Source organism: Malus sylvestris, chromosome 2, assembly GCF_916048215.2.
Source record: "Malus sylvestris chromosome 2, drMalSylv7.2, whole genome shotgun sequence".
In the NCBI taxonomy this organism is placed as follows: Eukaryota; Viridiplantae; Streptophyta; class Magnoliopsida; order Rosales; family Rosaceae; genus Malus; species Malus sylvestris.
Genome location: NC_062261.1, coordinates 19,872,724 through 19,892,242, shown reverse-complemented (window position 1 = coordinate 19,892,242; position 19,519 = coordinate 19,872,724). Strand labels below are relative to the sequence as shown.

Genomic DNA, 19,519 nt, shown 5'->3' with positions numbered 1-19,519 from the left:
TGAATGCGTAGAGTGAATTAGCAGTCACCCAAATTTCCCTCCACTTTACCACCGTAAAAACACATTGAAAACTCCTCCCTTCCTGTTTCTACGTTTACAGAATGGAAGTGGGAAGGTTACCAATCTCAGCATCACAGAGAGTAAACTGATATCAGCAAGTTACACCACTCTCGTTGCCCTCTCTTCTCTCTCCCCCTCCGACCTTGCTAGAGGTAATCCTCTCTCCGCCGTCAAATTTCTCTTAACTTTTTCAGTTGTGTTCTGCGTCAAATCAACAGCTTATGGGCGTGCCCGCCAACTGTTCGACGTAAATACTGTTTGAGCTCTGACCGCAATATTGCGTCATACTTTTGAGAGATTTTTCCAAGTACTGGATATTCAAGCGATACTATGTCATAATACAAGTGGAGAAATTATATATTTTTAGGTATACCACAGGGCCGGCCCTGAGGGTAGCCCGAGTAGGCGGCCGCCTAGGGCCCCCAAATTTTTTTTTATATAGGGAAGTGTTATTGACACTCTAAAAATCTCATCCTACACTCTTCACAAGTGTATTTTTCTTTCCAAAAATAGAAAGTTTGAAATGTGGAATGAGAATTTTAGAGTGCTAATTATAATTTTCTATATATATATATATATATATATATATATATATTTATATATATAATTTTGTAGTTTGAGTAAAATATCTAAATATTAAATTATAAAAAAAATTTGGAACCAGCCGTGTGTTTTGGGTGGGGAGGGGGCCCCAAAATATATCCTTTTAAATATGTGTGTATATATATAATATATATAAATATATTTTTAAAGTTTGAATTTAATAAAATATTTAAATATAAAATTATATAGTTGTCTTGAAAGTTGAAACTTGGCTGCAAAATATCTTGGTTTGGGTGAAACATAAACTTCAGCAACACTTCACCTTTTTTTTGGGAATTTAACGCACATAGCAAACTGAGCATTGAGCAAGTTTGTGCTAGACCCATTTGCAATACTTATCAGATCTTGAAGGGGCTTCCGTGGTGTCCAGAGACTAATAAAAGTGATGGTAAGTTGGGTTTTTTTTCACTGGATTTTGTAGCTTCCAATTGGGTGTTTGTTGTAATTAACTGGGTGTTCTAATCAGTGACAATTTTTTTTTTACAGTGGAAGTGATTTTGGAGGTGAGTCACTCGTGCTAAAGAGTAACCAAGAGAGTGAAGTTTGGGAAGGGTGGTCTGGAATCCATTGCTGGTTATGCTGTCATTACTGTATTGTAAGTTATTTGTTTTCATTTTCTTATAAGTTCTGCAAATGGCTTTCATGGAATCATGAGAATATGGTAGTTGGTGATTTAATAAATTGTTATCCAACTCCAGCCATGAAATACTAACATTTGGAATATTTATTAATGAAAGAGATTGGTCTAAAAATTGCGAACAACTTGTATTGTTTCAGTAAAATCATTTGAGGTCACGGTGTGATGTATAGGAAAGGCCTCCATATGTTACCTACTACCGTTACTTACTGCCATTGTATAATCCCTAAATCTGTATGAAAGTGTCCTTTTCTTTTATGGATCAATTGTGGCATACCTGTGTCGGGCATGCTTAGGAAGATAACATCCCGGATATTGTGCTGATACTAAATTTACAAGGACATTCACACATTTCCAATTTGTATACTTGCATGAAAACATACCATGTGAAATTCTAAAATATCTACTAAAATAGAAGTTGAAAAATTGTAGTTATTTTCGATTCTAAGGTTTATGATTTGTTTATTTTAATGTGTATTGTTTATGCGAAATCAGAGTATTCACTTGTCAAGTGTCTATATTGCAGTTATAAAATTTGAACTTGTGGATGCACTTAATAAAGTGGTTAAATCCCTTCAAGAAGATACATGGATTATGGGTGCACTTAACAAGGTTGGTTACTTTTGCTTCCTAACTATTTTTGGTTCAAGATAATTCAAAGTTTTGATGTTGAATTTTACCATATTTTTTATGCGCCTCATTTTGTGTTGTGTCATTTGTATCAAACTGTTGTGTTGGGTAGTGGGTAAAATTTGAATTTTAGTTTGTTTCTTTGTCAATTTGTTGTTTACAGAATATTGAGTTGATTGTTGATTGTGGGGTTGTGATTTCCTGATTGAAAAAGAGTTGGTTATCATGCCTCCTATTAGAAATAGCAAGTCCACTAACAGAAACAAAAAGTATCTCTCTGGGTCTCAAAAAAGAAGAAATAAGGAAAAGGAAGAAGCATTAATAAAGTCTCAGGTTGGATCTCTCAGTAAGTTTTTCAAGAAACAAGATGATATTTCAGTGAATGAGGAACAAGGGAATCATGACAGTAATGGGGAGAAAGATGATTTCATGATTGAGATTGATAATGAAGAGCAAGATGAACGATATGAGCCTCTATCTGACGATGGTAGTAAAGAGCAAGAAGATGAACCTCTAATTGAGACTGACATTGAAGAACATGATCAAACTAATGAGAATGGTAAGGATAATGAAATTGTCTTTCCTTTGGATATTGATGATCCAGGGAATTAGGATAAGATTGATCAAAATCTTAGGGACATGTTAGTGGAAAGAGGTCCTAAAAGAGTTGATGATGTTGCATTTCCAAAAGATAATTCAGGTAGGCATTTTTCTTCTGTACATTACATTAGAAAATTGCCTAATGGGGAGACGCAAGATAGGAAGTGGCTAGTGTACTCATGTTCTTTGGATATAGTATTTTGTTTTTGTTGCAAGTTATTCAAGCAAATTGGAATCAAGACTTACCTGGATAATGAGGGTTTGAAAGATTGGAAGAATATTGGTCACATGCTTACAACTCATGAAACTAGCAAGGAACACATTCACTACATGAGTGAACGGATTGAATTGGAAAGAAGATTGCAAAAATGTAAAACAATTGATGAAAGTGTGCAACAACAAATCAGCAAAGAGAAAGAGCATTGGAGACAAGTGTTATGGAGGATAATTGCTGTTGTGAAAAGACTTGCAAAAGTTACTTTGGCATTTCGTGGAGACAATGAGAAGCTGTATGAAGAGAATAATGGAAATTTTTTAAATGTGATTGAAATGATTGCTAAATTTGATCCTACAATGCAAGAGCACATTCGGCGTATTGATACACTTGAGACTCATTACCATTATCTTGGTCACAAGATTCAAAATGAATTGATACAACTGTTAGCAAGTGAGGTCAAAAGTGAAATCATAGCAAGAATCCGAGAAGCAAAGTATTTTTCAGTGATACTTGATTGCACTCCGGATGCCAGTCACGAAGATCAAATGTCTCTTACAATAAGGTGTGTGGATGTTACAAAAACTCCAATAAAGGTTGAAGAATTCTTTTTAGAATTTCTGAATGTACATGACTCAACAGGGTGTGCACTGTTTGATGTGCTTTTAGGTGCATTGAGCACTCTTAAACTTGATGTTGATGACATAAGGGGACAAGGTTATGACAACGGTTCAAATATGAAAGGCAAAAATAAAGGCGTGCAAAGCAGAGTACTTGAAATAAATCCTAGAGCATTCTACACTCCATGTAGTTGTCATAGCCTTAATCTTGCACTTTGTGATATAGTCAATTGTTGTCCTAAAGCTATGTCTTTTTTTGGAGTGGTGCAACGTATATATACATTGTTCTCATCCTCAACAAAGCGATGGAAAGTTTTTACAGATCATGTGCAAGGAAGTCACACCCTCAAACCGTTGTCACAAACTCGTTGGGAAAGTCATATTGAAAGTGTTAAACCCATAAGAGAAAGCGCTCAATAGATAAGAGATGCTTTGATTCACTTGGCAATACTAGTGAAGATCCTAAGTCAAAGAGTGAAGCCGAATCCCTAGCAATCCATGAGCTGGAGAATTTTGAGTTCTTGTTAGGTATGGTTATTTGGCATGAATTGTTGTTTGCTATTGATGTGAAAATTATGTTGACACTCAAATTAACCCTCTTTTTATCAATTGTAGCAAGTATGTAAGTAGGGATCGTTCTAGGCCGGGGATTAGGAGGGATTGCAAAATCACTTGGACTTGACTCAAAAACGTAAAACAAGTTTAAAACACTAACTAGACTCAAAGAATGTAAAACTAAACTTTAAAACACTAAAACAAACCAAAAGACTCAAAACAGCAAATAAACACTCAAAACTGCCTTAAAACCACTTTCTGGGCAGTTTTGGACACTAGGGAAGAATTTGGACGAAAATTGGTTTAAACTTGACTCAAGACACCTAAAAACACAAACTAAATGAGTTTCTAACTAATATGACACTTAAAACTAAAGGGGGATTGATTTTGGACGAATTTTGAAAACAAAACAAAACTTTGTAAATTGAAAAGACTCTAAAACGAATTTGGTTTAAATGGATGGATGGAAGGCTAGCTAAGGGGTTCATCTCCACACATGTCACACTTGCATATAAAACGATCTCTAATTGCTTTTCAATAAACCATGAATTCCCAACGCCCCAATTTAATTAGGTCCGCTTAAATTAACCTTCAGATTTTCCTAATGTTATTGAATTGGATGATTGCATACGACAACCCAAAGCATTCCCCACAAGTCCCCTACATGATTGCATAATAGAGATACAAGCAAGAATCATTAAGTTCTATGAAAACCATAAGCATTGACGAAGCACTTGTTACTATGATTGCATGAAACTTATGCCAAGAATTTACTTAACACGATTGTGATCAACAACCTTTACTACTTGTGAATATAAGTTCATAACGATTAGGTGAAATTCCCTTATATCCTAGCATCAAATTCATGCATGCAAACTAAGTGTCGACCCTCAATCAACATACAAGAATAAGTTTTAATTCACATAGATAAGCAAATTGAAATCACAACTTATGAAACGCAATTAGAAGTAATCAAATCATATAGCAAGCATAAACATGGTTTCGAATCCCCCCCTAGCGAAGGGGGGTTTAGTTCCTCATACTCGCAAATAAACAAAGATAAATAAATTTAAACATTAAAACAAAGATAGAAAACACCTAGAAACGCTCCACAATCCAAGCTCCTTGAATGGCATGCACGGCTCCAAGTTGTCTTCCTTCTTCTCCTTGCAAACTCACAGCACACAAGGTATGTTTGGGTGAATGGTGTAGTGAAAATATGGTAGAGGATGGTGACTAAATGGTGCAGCAAAGGGTGGTATTTATAGGCTGAAATTCGCAGCCCCTATGTAGCAAAGGAAAAGGATTTAAAAGCCTAATTTGTATAGGATAATAACACACAATCCTTGAAGGAAAAGGCTAAGGCTTTTAGAAACCAAGGGGGAAAGGAATAATCAAGTTTCTAGGAGTCCTAGAAAGGTTTGGGGCGTCACTTTTGTAGGAGAAGGGATAAGGCCTTCTAGAAAGGTTATTTTGTGGCTGATTTCTAGAAAAACAAGGGATAAGGTGTGGCACCTTTGTAGGAAAGGATTAGGTCTTCTAGAAATCCCATTTTAAGCATCCTAATCTAGTTAGAAACCCTCCTAAGTGGCTGGAATGTGGATAATTTAGGATTAGGATAAGATAAGATAGGATAAGGTTTGTTTGGATAAGATAAGCTAAGATAAGGTTATGGATGAGGTTTTGGATAAGATCCTTCTCTTGAGTTGATTCTTTGGCTTTAATTCTTCTTCTTCATGTAGGAAACCTTGCTTGAGTAGGAAACTTCATGTGTCTAGGAATCCATCTTCAATTAGGACTCCTACATTGATTAGGAATCCTTCTTTATTTAGGAATCCTTCATTTAAGCCCTTTCCTACTTCAACTAGGAAACTTTGTATCTTCAATTCTTCAACTTCAAAACACATTCCTAGCTTCATCAATCCTTCAAATTCGTCCATCCCTTGTGCTACATATGCATGAACTCCATTCTAGCCCAATTTTGCTCCAAAATGCTCCAAATTGCATCATTTTGCTCACTTTGTCTCTAAAACCTGAAAACACATGAAAATAGCTTAAAAGACTACTTTAACAAAGAAAACACAACATAAATGCATAAGAACTAGCTAACTAAGGCGCATAAATATGCTCCTATCAGCTATTAATACTGTTAGCAAAACTCTTCAAAAAGAAGACATGCATATTGATGTTGCTATTGATCAATTGAAAGGGCTTATATCCGTTATTGATCAGTATAGAGAAACTGGATTTGAAGAGGCAATGAATGAAGCTAAGAAAATAGCAATTGAGATGGAGATTAGCCCGTTTTTCGTGAGAAACGCATCATTCGAAGAAAGAAACAGTTTGATGAGAGTGCTAGTGAAGCGGCAACACAATCAGCAATTGAAGCTTTTAGAGTTGATTACTTCATTTATATAGTTGATCAAGCTCGTACTTCACTTCATATCAGGTTTGAACAATTTCAGAAATATGAAGAAACTTTTGGGCTTTTGTTTAATTTGAAGAAGTTAAAAGATGTAGACAATGATAGCTTGAAGAGTTTTTGTATCAATCTTGAAGGATTTCTGAAACATGGTGAGCATTCTGATATTGATGGAAAAGACTTATTTATAGAGCTAAGAATCTTAAGAGAAACTTTGCCGAAGGAAATAAATCAAGCAATGGAAGTGCTAAAATATATAAGACAAATGGATGGTTGTTTCCCAAATGCATGGGTTGCTTATCGTATTTTGTTAACCATACTAGTTACAGTTGCCTCTGCAGAAAGAAGTTTCTCAAAATTAAAGTTGATCAAATCGTATCTTCGATCAACTATGTCACAAGAAAGATTGAATGGGTTAGCTATTTTATCAATTGAAAAAGAATTGGTTGAAAAGTTAGATTATGTAAACTTAATTAATACATTTACGTCTAAAAACGCGAGACGTGTAATATTTAAGTAATGTTTGCATATATTTATTGTTTGGATATGAATTCTAATGATTTTTGATATAGAAATGAACTTTTTCATGTATTGAGCGAAATCTTTTCTTATACATATAAATATACAATGAGTTGGGTATCAAAGAACTTCAGGGCCCCACTCGAAGGCTCGCCTAGGGCCCCAATTTCTCAGGGCCGGCCCTGGTATACCAGAGAGACTAAATTTATAGGCAATATTTGTAAACTAAATGATATGAAATTTGATGATTGCATTATTACTTAAACATTGATAAGCGTGCTCATTTTTATTGGTGACACATAATTTAGTTTGTAAATTGTTTAAAAATTTAATTTCCCTAGTAATACCCTATATTTTTATTTGTCCCGTCACTTATTTCATGACACGTGTAGCACCCAATGAAATAATGAGCACTTTGAAAAATTTCTCCATACTTCCGAGTTTCCATATAAATTTGAAACGGGTATTCATTTTTGTTATATGAAATGGATTAGTTGTGGTGGTTCAAAGGTTCTTATGAAACAGTGCAGAGGATTTTTAAATACTACAAATAGTAATTAACATTTTGAAAAACAACCTAAAGTTTTCTTTGCATTATGGGTTGAATTGGTTGTAGATGTTCTGCAGTAACAGAGTAGTGTAATTTGCAGATTTTTCTCTATGATGCGTTATAGAACTTTTTTTACAATGGATTTTGGTCCCTTTTTGGTATTTTGGTTAAGTTTTCAGATGTGATGGTTAAAGTTTTCCAGCATTCCTTGTTGGACAGAACTGAAAATTCCAGAGAGTGAAGCTCTTGAAATCCTGAAGGTTGCCTCACTCGATCGTGGGTTGGACCAACCAGATAAAAACAATGCTATTGTCAACGGTAATGATCTCTTTTATCTATATACGCGTGTTAAATGTTCTCGTTCCAGATTGTTAAGCAGGAACATACATTTAAACAAAGATTTGTCTAATCCATCATCCAAATTTACAATTTGACGATATAACATCTCACTACCCTATACTATCTTATCCTTAAACGAATTTGTATTCTTTGTGTTCCACAGTTATACGGAATGTCATTATCCTTCTAGTGTCCTTATTTATGGCCTTGTGGCTTCACTAGGAAGTTCACACGAGCCAAATACAATGACTTAACTGGCATCAATTAAGCTCACAGGAGCCAAGTAATGCTTTGACCCCCATTTGTCCATGATTTTTCATCAAATTTAGGGCAATAATGTGGTTCTTCCTGTATGATTTCCATGCCGTGCAGTATATGATACAGCACAGAATATGTGCACTTGTTATATCCATGTCAGTTAAATGTTCTTTTGTCACCTATGGTCGATAGCTGTTATAACCTCAAAATAGGTGTGGCTTCTACTTCCATACAGTAACCCTCAGTTAAGATAAGTCTGGCTATTACTGGTTTCCGTTTTGCATACCATCATTGAGTCGTATAATACTTTGATCACTTGTCATTTTTCCTCCATTTTGGTATATTTTTTTGAACTGAAGTTACCTCTTCGTTGGTTGTCTTGCATTACCATTGATCACAAGTGCAGCAATAATTACAGTGCTTTTTGTCTTTGTGTAACTATTTTGTGGTATTGGATTTTGTCTGTGTTTGTTTCTGCAACTTCAGTCATTATATTTACATTACAACTTTTTTGTTTTTATCGTAATGGAACAATTACTTGAACATATATCTTATGCCACCATTTTTGTATATTTTGAAAACTGAAGTCACAAAGCAACTTTGTTCTGTCCCTTTTAGGTGAACAAAATGCTTGGGAAATGCTCCATGAAGAGCTGTCATTTCCACACATCGCTACATCTTCTGCTGATCTAGATAACATCCTCGGTGGGGGAATTAATTACAAAGAAGTTACTGAAGTTGGTTTGTTATTTTCTTACCCTATTTGGTGTAATGTGTATGATATGGCCATCCATTTGTACACTTTTGTCTACATTCCATATCTATGAGCACCAAACTGGAGCAAACTTTCATTTGGCCAGGAAATGATTTTTATTGTATTTTCGGTTTTTGTTTGAAATAAATAGGTGGGCTACCAGGGAATCGGTAAAACACAGATGGGGTACATGGTTTCTCCACTCTGATTTTTTATTTCTGTTCATTTCATTAGTTTTCAAGGGCATTGAATGCATACTTTGCTTTGTAGGATTCAACTTGCCGTGAATGTGCAAATTCCAGTTGATTTGGGTGGCCTAGGTGGAAAGGCAGTATATGTCGGTCAGTGTCAACCTTTTGCTGTCTGTATTCTATGTTTGACCACAATTTCCAGTTGCATCTGGTGTTTAGAATATGGTGCTTATATGATACTTAGATACAGAAGGCAGCTTTATGGTGGAATGGGCTCTACAAATTGCTGAAGCTTCCGTAGTGGAAATGTCAAATTATAATGAGCTTTTGAAGAAAAATCGAGATTGCCAAGTTGAAATTCAGCCCACTGATATCTTGGACAACATATTTTATTTCCGTGTCTGCACTTATACAGAGCAAATTGCCCTGATAAATTACTTAGACAAATTCATCTTGGAGCATAAAGATGTAGGTATAGCATAACCATATTGATTTAGATTGTGCCTTGATACATCTTAGAGAATCATATACGCAAGGAAGTTCCTATGTTCTTATAGGATCATGTGTGTGTTTGTTCTTTTTGTTGATAAGTTAATTGGACTTCTTGGTGTATAACTTTATACCATGCTTAGTTTTATTATTATCTTTTTGACTGATGAATAGTTCACCGTAAACTGATATTGGTTGCCCATTTGTTATCATTGTATGTATTATATATACCTGTCATCCCTGGAAGTACTAAATTTCTTCCGAATGTTTTTCAGGTTAAGATTGTGATTGTTGATAGTGTTACCCTTCACTTCCGCCAAGATTTTGAGGAGGTTTGGACATGTGCAAAGAAGGCCTACTGACACTTCGGTTAGAAGATGCGACTACGAGATAGAGGTTCAGGGCCGAAGGGGTAGAGGAAGACCTAGGAAAACTTTGGAAGAGACTCTAAGAAAAGACTTAGAGTACTTGGATCTAACGGAGGACATGACACAGGACCGAGCACAATGGCGTTCTAAGATTCATATAGCCGACCCTACTCAGTGACTTGGATTTTTCAAGTCTCCAACTGAGAAGTTTTCCTCACTCGAGAAATTAAGGGAACACTACCTCAACCTACATGCTTCACTCACAAAGCTTCAACATACAAGCTTCAACAAAAGAAAAATTCAAAGAACTTAGTGAAGAAGGCTTTGGTGTATTTAACACAATACGTTGAAATGAAGCAAAGCTTATTTATTGATATCTCCGATAAGTTACAAATATGTACATATACATGAGTCAAAATAAACAAACAAGAGAGGGCCTTCACAAAGGTTGCTTAGGAGAAGTCTCAGCAGTCGGTAGAGCCCCAGAAAGAGAAGGCACCGGAGGGTGATCACTCAGAGCCTCAGTACTGGACAGAACCCTAGAAGGAAGGGGCATCGGAGGCTGATCATTTGAAGCTTCATTACGCGGTACAACCCCAGAAGACGAAGGCAATAAATGCCTTTGGAACAAACCCACAAACCTCTGATGATCAAGTAAAATCTGGCTATCAGATTCCTTCACCTAGTCAAGCTTCCTCTTCATGTTTGTAGTATAGTCATGTGCGAGCATGTGCAACTGTTTATTCTCATGCTTGCGCCCTCTAATCTCCTGCTTGAGACTCATCACTTCAGCTGCCAATGATTCAACTTAGCGGGTTCGAGCAAATAGGCGTTGGACCATATTCGACACAGAACATGCACATCGAACACTGAGAGCCAGAGAATCCTTAACAACCAACTCATCAGACTGTTTGGAAAGAAGTCTGTTATCTTTGGGAGTGAGAATGTTCCTGGCCACCACCGCAGCGGTCATATCATTCTTCATCACAGAATCCCCAACGGTAAGAAGACCAGTAGGGGATAAGAAGGATGGGCGCCATATGTTGTCTGGAGAAGGCGCGGCTGCTTCTTCACCAAGGTTCAAGTCAAAACGACGGTCGGAAGGGCCAGACATTTTCAAAGGTGTTGAAGAGAGAAGAGGTCGGACAAATCAAGATCTTAGAAGTGTAAGAAGAGAGCTTCTACTGGTGGAGATTCAAGTGTGCTTTGGAACTTAAAGCCAGCCTCTATAAAAATCTGCACTCAACGAGCTTCAGAAATCGAAGAGGCACCTGCTCAGAAATCGAAGAGGCGTTTGCTTTCTCAAAAGCTGGGTTGCTCAGAGACCACGAGGGCCGATTTTAGAGATCGAAGAGGTGTTTGCTTTCTCAAAAGATGGGCTGCTCAGAGACCACGAGGACCGATCTTAGAAATCGAAGAGGCACCTGCTTTCTCAGCCTTGTCAGCACCTGTCACATGCACATTCAGCTTTGCAGAAATTACGGGCAATCTGTCGAAGATTTCTGGTGAAGTAGAAAGCACGTGAATCTTACTGTTCAATCATCTACTTTCCACACGCAACATCAGTTCATGGGTACCACAGATAACTTTGCCAAAGATCTCTGACAAAGTTTAGACACGTGAAGCTTGAAGCTCCCACTACATTGCTATGACCAAGAAGGGTAAAAGAATAGCAAAGAAACAGCACTAACAAAGTTTAGACACATAAATTTTGAAGATTTAGCTACCATATTATTACCCACAAGGGTAAAGGAACAGCACCACTGCTGGATAATTGGAAAGTCCCTGTGTGTCAACCTCTATGCTCCGTGGCAAGGTAGACTAGCAAAAATGCCCAACCTTTACTCACATTCGAGAAAACACTCCCAACAAGATTGCTTGCTCCAAATTCGAAGAGGCACCGCCCTCCGAATCTCGAGAGCCACACTCCCAACAGGATTACTTTCTCAAAAATTGAAGAGACACCGCTCTTTGAATTTCAAAAGCCAGACTCCCAGTAGGATTGCTTTCTCAAAAATCGAAGAGGCACCGTTCTCCGAATCTCGAGAGCCAGATCCTCGACAGGATCGCTTGTTCGAAAACCGAAGAGGCATCGCTTTCTCAACTTCGAGAGCCAGATCTCCTTGGATAAAGCTTGTCTATAATCTTCACACGTAACATCATCTTTCCAGATACCACATACCACTTTTTCAAAGTGCTCTGACAGAGTTAAAACACGTGAAGCGGGCAGCTCCCACTACAGTGCTATGACCAAGAAAGGTAAAGGAATAGCATTACTACTTGTTAGGGAGACTCTTATATATGTCGACCCCCATCCTCAACGGACAGGCAGACCTGCAAAAATGCTCAACCCTTCCTCATATCTGAGAGGGCACTCCCAACGAAGCCTCTCGAAATACTCAGCTTTCTTTCCCCCCGATAATACCTCTGCAAACAAGCTACACCAGAGCAAGAATATCTCATATCATCAGGGTTAAAAGCAAGAGTATCCCATATCATGCTTTTTCCCTGTCTTTTCCTTTGGCCTTGTTCTTACCTGCAAGACAATGAGAAAGAGAGCAATCAGTCAGCACTTGGAATCAAGCTTCCAGTCAGGAACTGACTGCCTGGAACCCCTTACCTGATTACTTACCTGGCATTGCTCTCGAGTACTCATCTTCAACATCTTATGCTTCCAGAGAAGATACCACATCTGCCTGAGGAACAGATAGGGCCAGTGAGAAGGATACAAGGAAGCATGTGGAGACAAGCGTAACAGAACACGTGCCGATACTTCCACTACTTTGTCAACAGCAAAAGTATCCCATATCAGCAGGGTCGAACGTACTCTAGATTTGATGGACTTGTTTTGACCCTCAAATTCTTCAGTCGGCCTTATACTCTGGAGGTAACCAGAAAACCCTCCAGCCCAGTTCAAGAATAAGCTTGTGGAAAGTTACTTCTTCAAAAGCAAAAGTATCTCATATGATCTCTTTTCCTTTTCTTCTCTTTATCCTTCATACTGCCTGCAAGATAAGGAGAATGAGAACAATCAGTCGGAACTCGAAATCAAACTTTTGATCTGGGATTGATTACTTGGAGCTCTGATTGCTTACCTTGTCTGTCACCTCTTTTAGCAGATCCCCTAGCTCGGCGACTTGGGGGACTCCTACTACATGGTTTGTATCGCGCTTGACCACTCCTGAAACTACAAGTAAGCTTCAAGTGAAATTGATACATTACCTTGTGCATCTCCACCAGTTAAAGATACCACCCCTGGACAGAGGAAGAGTATTTCCAGAGAAGATGCCATATCTATCTATGAGACAGATAAGGCAAGTGAAGACGATACCACACTTCGGTACTTAGAAGTTTCGTGATTACTCAACGGCTTGGATCTTGCAAGTTCCCAACCGAGGAGCTTCCCCTCCAACCAGGAGGCCAATCACAGAGCGACACGTGTCGACATCAGAAGCCAATCATAGCGCGACACGTGTCAACATCGGAAGCCAATCACAACACGACACATGTCAATGTCAGAACAAGGCTAGAAACTGTCTTCTATAAAAGGAGATCATTCTCCCAAAATATTTCCTAATGCCATTTGTACTAAATCATTCACTTGTACCCACTAAAGGAGAGCTTGAACCTATGTACTTGTGTAAACCCTTCACAATTAATGAGAACTCCTCTACTTCATGGACGTAGCTAATCTGGGTGAACCACGTACATCTTGTGTTTGCTCTCCTGTCTCTATCATTTTACATACTTATCCACACTAATGACCGGAGCAATCTAGCGAAGGTCACAAACTTAATACTTTCTGTTGTACCAAAGTCCTCACTGATTTTGTGCATCAACAATCCTTAAGTCCTTACCTTTTTGCATTGGTAATGGATGAGTTAACAAGACATATTCAAGATGTTATTCCTCGGTGTATGCTTTACGCAGACGATATAGGGTTGATAGATGAAACTCAGGAAGGGGTAAATGCGAAGCTTAACCTTTGGAGAGAAGTGTTGGAATCTAAAGGTCTTCGCCTAAGCCAATCAAAGACAGAATATATGGAATACAAGCGGGATGGATGAAGTGGAAGAGTGCATCCGGCGTGTTGTGTGACCGTCGTATGCCACTGAAGCTCAAGGGAAAATTTTATAGGGTCGGCGATGCTATATGGCACAGAATGTTGGGCGGTGAAGCATCAACACGTACACAAAATGGGTGTAGCGGAGATGAGGATGCTTCGTTGGAGGTGTGGGCTCACGAGAAAGGATAAGATTAGGAATGAGTGGGTTGGACATGTGCAAAGAAGGCCTACTGACGCTCCAGTTCGAAGATGTGACTACGGAACAGAGGTTTAGGGCCGAAGGGGTAGAGGAAGACCTAAGAAAACTTTGGAAGAGACCCTAAGAAAAGACTTAGAGTACTTGGATCTAACAAAGAACATGACACAAAACCGAGCGCAATGGCGTTCTAGGATTCACATAGCCGACCACACTTAGTGGGAAAAGGCTTTGTTGTTGTTGTTGTTGTTGGCTCTCAGGACTTGGTTACTTGGTGGAATGGCCTTAAAGTTGATGAACCATGCAAAGAAATATAATATGGCAGTAAGCATTAGTTTTCGTCCTTGAAAAGAATTCTAGACTAGTTTACTCATTTTGAATGCAAGGGAAGAGTCTTACATTTCAATATTTGATTTCACTTTCTGTGATGAAACGGCTTCTTTGAAATATGTCAATATCACTTGACAAGTTTGTTAGGAAGATCTTGGATAGATGACAGATCTACTATCAGCAACCGGAGAATGGTTAAGATTTTCAAATTAGTACGTCTTGTGTTTTGACTTTTGTGTGTACTATAAGAGCTAAAACGTTATTTGGAATTAATTACTGAGCTACTCATTAGATTGCCACAATACATTTGTGTGTGATATGAATGTGTGATACTCATCAATGTCATTCACGTTAACTTTGTCATGCATTGAACAGCTTGCGTGATGTGAAATCTGCAACACTCTACAACTGACAATATAAATCTATATAAATACTGTTGTGGCCATGTATCTCATATATTACTATGTTCTTTGGATCGTATTTCTTGTGACCATCCTAATTATTTTCTTCTTAATAAACCTTTGTTATTCTGGTTTTATTTAATTTTTCTTGCAGGCTCCAATATTTTGCCTCGTGTTTTATGTGGCAGGTTGTCATATTCAATCAAGCGACCACTAAGCATGTAGAAGGTTCATTCCATTTAAGTCTTGCACTAGGTAAGTTCCATTCTCGGTTAGTTCCCACCTCCAACTTCAACACTCAGTTTGAATGGTCGATATAGTAGTTTCCGTCATCACTTTGCATGGCTGTTGTTTCATTATACTGTCTAGGTGATAGCTGGTCACATTGTTGCACCAATCGAGTCATATTGCATTGGAATGGTGATGAACGAAATGTGTACCTAGACAAGTCACCTTCTCTCCGATCAGCATCAGCTCCATTTTCCGTGACTAGTGAAGGGATCATGAACTCTGCTTCAAACCATAAGCGAATCAAATTGACGTGAGATTTCAAATTGGACGAGGTTTATTCGTCAGTTTGATTTTTTCCCTTCGTCTTACAGAGAAGGGAAAACGGGAACTATTTCATCTCTCCCTATAGGCATCACTGTTTTTTTGCAAATACATCACTGAGAATAGAACCTGTGAAGTGAGTGGTACCATAACTGCAAATGATTGAAAGAAGAACTCTGTTTGTCGCCCCCAAATGCGGGAGGTTCTTTGTATACACTCGGTGATAAGGCAGATTTTCTCTCCGAACGCACCGTATAGTTTGCAGTGTCTTGACCATTTGGCGGAAAGTTTACTTTTGTAAATGAATTTCCTTAGTGTGCAGCCCACCATCTTTGAATAACTTAAAATATAGCTTTTTAGTGAATTTTTACTTATACAAGATTGTTAAGAATTTGTCAGGTTTTATACTAAATGAATTGGTGTTTAAAATTTAGAAAACTTATGGTGTCTTAGTGTGATTGTTTTGATGATGTGGGGTATGGTGCATGTATATGCTGTTGAGAATGAATATCACATTGATGGGAACAATCGAGGGACCTTTTACGTGTTCATAAGTAAATAGAGCTACTTCTCATATTGGCAATTAGTTTTATGATGAAATCTCAATTTTTTTTCATGATATCAGAGCAAGTTGTTTCACATGTGAAGTGAAGCCCACACATGCTCCGCACTCAACTTGTGTCGTCTACATGTTAGACTTAAAAATTCGTCACACGTGTGGGGGTGGGGGTTGAGAATGAATCACACATTGTTGGAAGGAGAGGCCTTCCATGAGTTTATAAGTAAAATGGACTAGTTCTTATATTGTCAAATAGTTTTATGGTGGAACCTCTTTCGTGTGTGACCAAACCTTTTTGTTGAATGTAGTTAGAATTTGGAAAAAGGGATGTATCTCTCCCACAATCTTGGTGTATCTGGTGAAATCATATATTGTGAGTGATGTAGGTCATGGACCAAAGGCATTATTATATTAAATAATTGACAGCTAGAACTAAACTAATATAATAAGATACATGCATTTTAGAGCTATAATGCATGTATCTTGCTTTAAATTTGTCACTTACGAGATTTTTAGTATTAACTAAAATCTTTTAGTTTTCTAGGAGTTATTTTTTATGGGTTTATTTCATTTGTCTTTTCATATTTCTCACTTAAATTGTAAGCCTATAAATATTTGTATTTATAGGGGTAGAAGGGGTGTAGAATTTGTTTCAATTATCATATTGAAATTGAGTTGTAAACTCGTTTTTTAAGTGTTTTCTCTTGTTTAAGAGTGTCGCTTTTTTTTTGTAGTTGTCTACGTCGTAGGCTAGTACTAGAAGCAAAGTTTTTAAGGTTTTCAGATTTCTTCTCGTATTAGGAAATAGTGGACCCGACATATCTATTATTTTTATACCAATATTGTTCATTTTATTTTCACTTTTTATTATCCTACCACGTTGTGTGCTATATCATTGAATTCCACTAATTCTTCGTTATTCAATTTAATGGCTAGAAAAGGGGATGAGTGCATAAGTAGAAAACGAGAGTGCATAAACCACTCCCCTTACAAGTATTGCTTGGACAAGATTCACGCTTTAATTTTGTTATGCATTTTGGTGATTGGTTATCCTTCTATTGTGTTGAGATAAACGTTAAGTCACCCATGCATGCACATGTGAATGGTTGTAACCCATCGACGTAAAGAAGTTTCACAATGCATCAACAACTGGGTAACGAAGCAAACACAAAGACTTAAGATGGGATTTAAACACAAGATCTTTGGTGTTCTTAACTACTTGAGTTACGCTTCTACTATATTTTTCAAGTAGTAGGAACGAGGCAAATACAAAGACTTAAGAGCGGTGGTGGATGCACGAAGGGGCAAGAGGTGTCACTTGCCCATCTGAATGTCCAAACTCGAAGCTTTGCTTGTAGCATGGAGATTTGTCACAAGGTGTTTGAACTAAAGGTGGGCAAATGGGTAGAGGAACCGCGGCTAATGTAGGTTCGGGGCAAGTACAGGTCGGGTCCTCTTTTTTATGGGAACAAACTGGGCGGGCCATGGTTATTTACGGGGCGGGCTGGTTCCTAAACCTTAGAAAAACGGGGCCCCGGACCGGCTCGTTTCTAATTATAATCAACGGTCGAGATTGAATGATAACCTATCATTCAATCTGAACCGTTAATTTGTAACCTAGGTTTCCAAAATCCAAATCAGTTTCAGACTTCAATGAATCAGTCTCAGTAACTCTCGAATCTCGATCTCTCCAACACTCCCCAACCCTCTCAGCTCTCTCAAATCCGTGGCGCCACTTCTTCCTCCACCTTCTCTGACACGACTTCGGCCAGCCACAAGCAAGCCACACACACAGACAAGCATAAGCACCCTGCTACTCACTCTCTCACTCCCACGCCTCACCTTTCCAGTTTCCACCGTCACTCCCTCGAGCCTCGACTCCCTCGACAACTACTGTCTACCATCGGCGTCTAGACTACCATCGGTGTAACCAAGACTTTCTGGGGTGGGAAAGTCGAACCTGCTTAGGTTCACCAGGAACAAGTTTAATTTGGAGTCCAAGTCTACCATCGGTGTCGAGTTCACCACTAAGACTTTGACTGTTGATTCCAAGCTTATCAAGGCTCAGATTTGGGACACTGTTGGCCAAGAAAGGTGATTTTTTTTTCTCCTATTTCATTTTTCCTCTCAGTATTCTCTATATTTTTAGTTTTTCTGATTTGGGTTTGATTATCTAGCTGATTACTTGTAAATATTATATATATATATATATATATATATATATATATAATATCTTGGTTTGAGTTTTGATTGAATTGTATGCGCAGCTCAATAGTTAGTAGGGTTATTCTTTCAAGTATTGATATCTGAGGTGAACAGGAAAAACCCCAAAATTCAGTTTTGTCAAAAGGGTTGTCCCTTTTTTTTCGGAAATTTCGTGGGGTTATGGAGTTTTTGTCTGTCTCCCTAATTTTCAAGCACTTATTTTGAAATTTTACCTGTAGATTTGCGAAGTTTTGCATACTCATATTGTTGCAGTCCTCTTTTTCTTGAGGAAAGGATAATTTGATACTTGTATATATAATTGGTTGAGGAAGATGTTCTGTTATTGGTTGAGGAAGATGTTCTGCTATATAGTATGTCTTATGTGTGTGTAATGTGTATCATTCCAATGTGTAACATATTCTGTGTGTAATGTGTATCATAACCAGATATGACGTGGGGGTAGTTTATCCCATACCTAAGCACCACATATATGTGCAGAACTGTAGTTTTTGCTTCTTCTGTGCAGTGCATTTATGTGTTGTGTGCTGAGCTTAGCTGTGTGTGTTTTGATTACTATATGGTGGGAAAACAGTGAACGTGCTTCTTCCTTGTTTTGATCATTAATTGGTGTGCATATTTCAAAATATCTTTGTTTGATTAATGAATATACTTTCATTATTTAATTTTTACAGATTTTTACATAATGTCCCAATCTCAAAGCCAAAGTACCCTTAGTACTAATGTAGCATCATCCACGGCTACATCACCATCACCATGTCCTCCCCAACCACCAACACAAGCACAACCCACATAGTCAAAATCATCAATGCCTCCCCCAAAACCCTCATCCTCCAGAAAAAGAAAAGCACCATTTATTCCAAAGACAAAACAACCAACTATATTAGCTACACTAGAGAGATCTTCTTCTGAGAGATCTTAGGTTTGGAATCATGTCACTAAGTGTACCGTCTCGGAAATACAAGAAGTAGAAAAGGATGGAAAGAAAGAGATGGTGGAGGTACAAGTATTGAAGGCTAAGTGTAACCATTGTAAGTCCCTTTTTGCATGTGATACTAGTGGGGCTGGAACTAGTACTTACATTAAACATATCAATAAACATTGCAAGTCATATAAACCAACTGATGAGTTGCAAAAGGTTCTAGGCAGTTCTGGACCTTCTGGGGACGTTAATAACATGCTTGTTTCTAAAGGGTGGAGCCAAGAAGAGGCAGTGGAAGGTATTGTTGAGTATATTGTGATCGAAGAGGTAGCTTTTAGTTGTGTGGAGAGTAAGGGGTTTAGGCGGATGATATGGAAAGTTCAGCCTAAATTGCATGTTCCATCTCGGAGAACTATTGTGAGGAATTTATTCACTATGTATGATACCATGTGTTGATGCAC

At 37.9% G+C, this 19,519-nt stretch overlaps 1 pseudogene; it reads left to right on the top strand.

Moving 5' to 3' along the window:
* Positions 1-15,405, top strand: LOC126599847 (DNA repair protein RAD51 homolog 3-like; annotated as a pseudogene).
* The last annotated feature ends 4,114 nt before the right edge of the window (positions 15,406-19,519 follow it).